Source organism: Trichosurus vulpecula, chromosome 5 (genome assembly GCF_011100635.1).
Source record: "Trichosurus vulpecula isolate mTriVul1 chromosome 5, mTriVul1.pri, whole genome shotgun sequence".
NCBI lineage: Eukaryota > Metazoa > Chordata > Mammalia > Diprotodontia > Phalangeridae > Trichosurus > Trichosurus vulpecula.
Window position 1 is genome coordinate 295,374,082 of NC_050577.1, and position 6,110 is coordinate 295,380,191.

Sequence of the window (6,110 nt, forward strand, 5' to 3'; positions counted from 1 at the left end):
ATTTGGAACCTCAGTTTCTTCAACTGTGAAATGAAGGTGATGAATGCAATGGCATCTGAGGTCTCTTCCAGCTCTGAGTATAGGATGCTCTCTCTCCCTCCCTCTCTCTCTCTCTCTCTCTCTCTCATCTCACATTTTCTCTCTTTCTCTCTCTATCTGTCTCTGTCTCTCTCTCCTTCTCCCTATCTTCCTCTTTATGTATATCCCTCTATCCCCATATATCTATTCTCTTTATCTCCATCTCACTATCTCTCTACCTCTCTCTATCTTGCTCTCTCTATCTCTACTTATATATCTATCTATTCATCCATCTATCTATCTATCTATCTATCTATCTATCAATCCATCTATCTGCTGTTGGCTATGTCATTGACTTGGTCAATTCCAGCTAACTGTATTTTTTTGCTGCAAGGATGAGTTTCTGTGGTATGTAGGTGGGGGAGGGTGGGTATTAGGAAATAACTTTAGTGTAAAAAAAAAAAACAAAACTCATGTGAAACTTTATAAAATTAGTGGGTGAAACTAAGTGACCTCTAAGGTCCCTTTCAGTTCTAATGTTCTATGAAATTCCCTAAATGCCTGGTGGTTCCCTAGAGACCAGGCTGGGGGACAGAGAAATGATGGGTTACAATTATCCTGGCTGTTGTCTCTTGGAAATGATCTATTGGGGAAGTCCAGGGTCCTAGAGGATAAACTATCAGCTCCATTCAACAAGAACGAGTCACAAGTATAGTTTCTCTCCCCAGATGCTCCTCTTCTTTCATCATTCCCCTGCTCAAGAGCACACACTGGTTCCCTTTTCACTATTGGATTCAGTCCAAACTCCCCAGCAGTGATCCCTAGATCTACCACCAACCTCTCTCCCCCTCTCTCCTCTCACAGCTATCTCCATCACCCTGGCTGGTTTAGTTTGACAAAGGTGACCTTTGAGAGAGATCCCATCAAATCTGGAGATTCTCAGATTCTTTACCAATCTTTTCCAATTTGTTTACTTTGCCTCTCCCTCTTGGGCCTGGAGAGAGACTATTCACTGCACCCAGAGTATCCTCCTCACCCTCCACTGCCCCAAATCAAATCAGCTCCCAACTCATCTGTTCCAAAAAGCCTTCTTTGAGACTATCCAATACTAATCCCTCCACTCCCTGCTGTCCCATGATTTCTCACTGTATATTCTTATGTGTTTTTTTTAATTGGTTTGCAGTCTTAATGTCAACGTATATTTTTACATCTTTCTATGTGTATATATTATCTTCCCACTTAGAATGTTAGCTCCTGTTGCAACAATTCAGCTAGCAGCTGTTGTGGGGGTGAAAGACCAACAGAAGCCCAACAACAAGAACGATGCCAACACAGGTTCTTTTGATCTGCTTTACTAAGGAAAGTAATGTTAAGGGGTTAACAATCTTACTTTAATCCAACATGTACATATAAACTCACTCAGTTCAGGAGGAAAAGCCAGCAACCTGAACTTCAGATCAAATACAAACAAGTTACAAACATACACAATATAAACAGACCAGATCACAATTCATAGTTACCAAGAAACCATCAACATCTGGGTTGACAAGCCAGAGAGCTCTTAACAATGGCTGGCCCAGAGTCATGCGCCACTCCTCCAGTGGCTCAGAGCTCCAAGCAAACAACTCTGTTCTCTCTTTTTATACAGTCTTTAGACATCATCAAACATCACCTGAGCGACCAGAATTTACTATGGGCTCTGGTCTTAGCAACTCCCCTTAGGACACTGAGGGCTTCACACCTACATCCACTTAGTACCTAGCAATTAGGGGTTTGTACCTGGGGCTTTGCACCTAGTAAGGCTCAATCAAAGACATTTAATTAATTTAGCATCCTAAAACATTAAAAAAAAGTCCCAACTTAATTAATATTACAGCTCCTTAATAATAATAGCTAGCATTTATAGAGTGCTTAATCATTTTCATTTGATTATTCCCTGGGGATTGGGGTCACATTTTCTCCTTGTTGTATATATCTTGGTTCCCTGCTCTTGGCCCCATATGCTTAGGGCTTTGGAAAAGGTAATGGATTGATTGCTATGAGCATATATAAATGATGCCAGTGCAGAAATGTAATGATCCTTTCCCAAGTCTCTGTCTCTTTCAGAGGTTTGAAAGATTGTAAACTCTTAGCTGGGGTTTTGAGGCAGGAAAAGATAGAGCCAGGGCTGGTTGTGGGCATTATCATTCTAATAGGATGAAAACTCCTTGAGGGCAGGAATCTGCATTCCCAGCACCTAGCATGGGACCGAACACACAGTTAATGCTTAATAAATGCTTGTTGCATGAATGAAAGAGCAGAGTGTCACCACCATCACCTATCCCATTCAAATGCCAACCTGTGGACCTGGTATCACGGGTGGTAAAGAAGCACCACTTGAACTCATAGTTTGCTTGGTGCCTTATAAATGCTGTTTCACTGGATAATTATTTAGGCTGACCTTCTCTTTGAGGGTGGGGGTCATGCTTTCTTCGGATTCGGCATGTCACCAGCTCAACCTATGAGATCCCAACAATGCCCAAGATGGTGTCCAAAGAAGAGACAGCTTTTGGTGAAGGCCAGTTGGCCCTAGAAGCTGCATTGACCTCCAGGCTCAGAATGATCATAGAAGATTTCTGTGATTTATAAAATCATCAGTTCCGTTCCTGTGATTTTCTTTTCTTTTAACTCACTGACTATGAAAATCTTTTAGAGCCTCACCCTCTTACTTGGAGGTGGGGTGTCTCTGCTGACACACCCAGGAGAGTCTATCCAAGGAGGGGGGAGGGGCTGAAGAAAGCCAGAGGCCAGGCTGAGGCTAATGGACTCTAGAGACAGGGGAAAGCTGCCATCTCAGCAGCTCTGGGATTCAGATTTGGGAAGGAAGGTTTCATAGCTTTTACTTCAACTCCTTAGATCAGATCACAAATGGAACCACTCCCGGAGGGAGCCTGCCCTGCTCCTACTCCCATGAGGATTCTGTTGTTTCAAGGCCTTCTTGGCCCTTATTGGAACCTAGGTCAAAGAAGGTTAAAGAACCCTGTGCCTTTGCTCCTTTTCATGCATTCCCTTTTGCTTTTTCTCCGTCCCTTAAGGTATATTTAGTCACCAGAGGAATGAGTAAAGTTAACAAACATATAGTTTGGTACCATATACATCAGGGGTCATCAGTTTGAGAAATGGGACTCTAGAAGACAGAATATGAGAACATAGAATGTCAGAGCTGAGTGAGATAGACCTTAAGACAAAGAAGTCTGGAGTTGGGAGGCCCTTGGAAAAAAGAATATCAGAGCTGGGAGGCCCTTAGAACAAAGAATATCAAAGCTGGGAAGCCCTTAGAATATGGAATGTTGAAGTTGGAAGGGGGCCTTAGCACATGGAATGTCCAAGCTGGGAGGGGCCTTAGAACAGAGAATGTCAGAGCTGAGAAGGACTTTAGAACTGGGCATATCAGAGCTAGGAAAAGGTTCAGAACAGAGAATGTCAGAGGTGAGAAGGACCTTTAGAGATATTTATGTCCAACACTTTCATTATACAGATTTGCAAAGTGAATTCTTAATCAAGAAAATAGCTCTGTTGTTAAGACCAGCGAAACCTAGGCCAACTCTTGGTTCTTCCCACTGTGGCCCTGAGCATCTGCCTCTGGTTGCTGGCTGGTCAGGTGACAGCCCTACAGGGTAAAGAATGCTGCAAGATCGTTGAATTTAAAGCTAGAGGAGTAAGAATTATCCTGGGAAGACTCTCCATTGTATCCTCGAAAGAATCATGGAGGAGATAGGTGAGGCTGGGCCAGGCCAGCCAGCCCCTTTATGCCTCCTTTCCTCCTGGGTCTCTAGAGATACAAGCCACAAGGCACAGGTGGGTTGGGGTGGGGCTTCCACTCAGAGATCAGCCCTGGAAAAACACTCCACCCCAATAACAGAAAGATGTGAACCTACAGCTGTAGTTCCCTATTTGCAAAGTCAAGCAAGAAGGGCCATTTTCACTTCCCATCCTGGAACTTCCAGGGAAATTCCATTGTGAGACGAAAATGGAGCCCATAGAGATGTGTGGGCAGGAGTGGAGGGCTGTGTATGTGTGTGTGTGTGTGTATGCGTGTGTGTGAGCACAGCCTGAGATCAGCTTAATCAGGGACCACATCTAGATGGGGGTGACAGATATACATCCTCTTTATCTTCATAACCCCAGCAGCTGGCACATAGCACGCTCATAATAAATGCTTCTGCATGCATCGACTGATTCTTTGTCTTTGTATCAAAAGCACCTAGTGCAGTGTCTGACACATAGTAGGCATTTTACAAGTGATCGTTGATGGAATACTATTGCAATGAAGAAAATGATTTCAGAGAAACCTGGGAAGACTTTTAGAATTGATACAGATTGAAGAGAATAGGATTAGGCAGACAATTTATACAATAACAGCAACCTCATAAAGGCAATCAACTTTGAAAGACTCAGAAACTCTGACCACACAATAACCAGTCATGATTACAGACGTCCAAGGATGAAGGATGTTACCCACCTTCTGACTGAGAGACAATGGACAATGGACCAGATGTGCAGAATTCTGCACAATTCTGCACATGTTCTGGGACATGGCTAACATGAGAATTTGTTTTGTCTGATTATATGTATTATAAGAGGTTTTTCTTTTTCTTATTCTGGGTGGAGGAAGGGAGGTGGTAAGGAGATAAATATATGCTTAATAATTTAAAAATAAAAAGGGTAATTTAAAAAAAAAACTTTTTAAAAAGATTGCCCTTATCCAAAAAAATGATTATTGATTGGTATGGTCAAAAAACATTACTATCTGAGCTGAAATCCAATGAGAATGGAGGACAGGAGGCCATGTATGTAGGTATGACATGCCTGGAGAGATACTTTATAGAAGCGTAAAGTTTGAAGGATATTGCCAAATTGGAGCCCGTCCATAGGATGACCACCATGATGGAAAGGCTAGAAAGTTTGTCATTCAAGGATCAGTTGAAGCAAATGATGGGGACATTCAGAATGGAGAAGAATGAAAGGGGATATAATAGTTATAAGGGGTGCAAGAGCCCATTTGGGATAGTGTAAGAGCACTGGGTAAGATTTGAATTCAAATTTTCCTGACTCGAGGCCCAGCATGGAAGATAAAGATTAGAGAGAGCTTGGATGAAAAGAAGCAGGTATAGTCTGGGCAATGAACTTTAAAGAGAAAATATACAAAAGAAGGCTGAGAACGAAGGACGGGACACTGACCAGATTCCCTACTCCCCTGCTCAAAAAGCTCCAGTGACTCCTTAGGGCCTCTAGGATCAAATACAAATTGCTCTGTCTGGCATTTGAAGTCAGACTGTCTGGTTTGTATTTAAGTTTAGAATTTGGTTCTAGCCTATCTTTCCAAATCCTTTGCACATTCCTCCTCATCATGAGCTCAATGGTCCAGCCCAACTGGACTTGCTGTTCTTCAGTCCATCTACCTCCTCCATGTCTTTGTCCCATGCCAGGCATGCCCTCTTCCTCTCTGCCTCTTAGAATCCCTGGCTTCCTCCCAAGTTCAGTTCAAGCACTACCTTCCATCAGAACACTTTCTTGAGCTGCTCTTTCCCAACTCCTAGCACCAAACCCCACCCCATCTTCCGCTGAAATTGCACCTACTTTCTATATATTTTGTATTGGCCTATATGTAGACATGTTATATCTCCCATTAGAATGAGGGACTATATTTTTGCCTTTCTGTGTATCCCCAGCAGTTGACACGGTACACTGCAGTCATTTAATAAATGCTTATTGACTGGTATTATCTGGTGTATAGTAGGTCCTTAATAAATGCTTTTCAAGCTATTATGACTAATAATTGTTCCCTTTGTTGGCTGAATGGTCTCCAGGTTTCACTTTTCCCATCTGAAATTGGTAAACAATAGCTCTCTTAGCATACAGCTCTTGCCATCTTCCAGGGACAAAATATCCTGCTTCTGACACTTCCTGCCTTAATGCAAATCATTTCCTCTCTATAGGCCAGTTTGCTCAGCTGTAACTTGAGGCAGTACATGGTCTAGTGTTGGTGTCAGAGGAGCTGAGGCAGTCTCACTAGCTGGCCTCTGAAGTCCATTCTGGGTCCAGGGCCATGA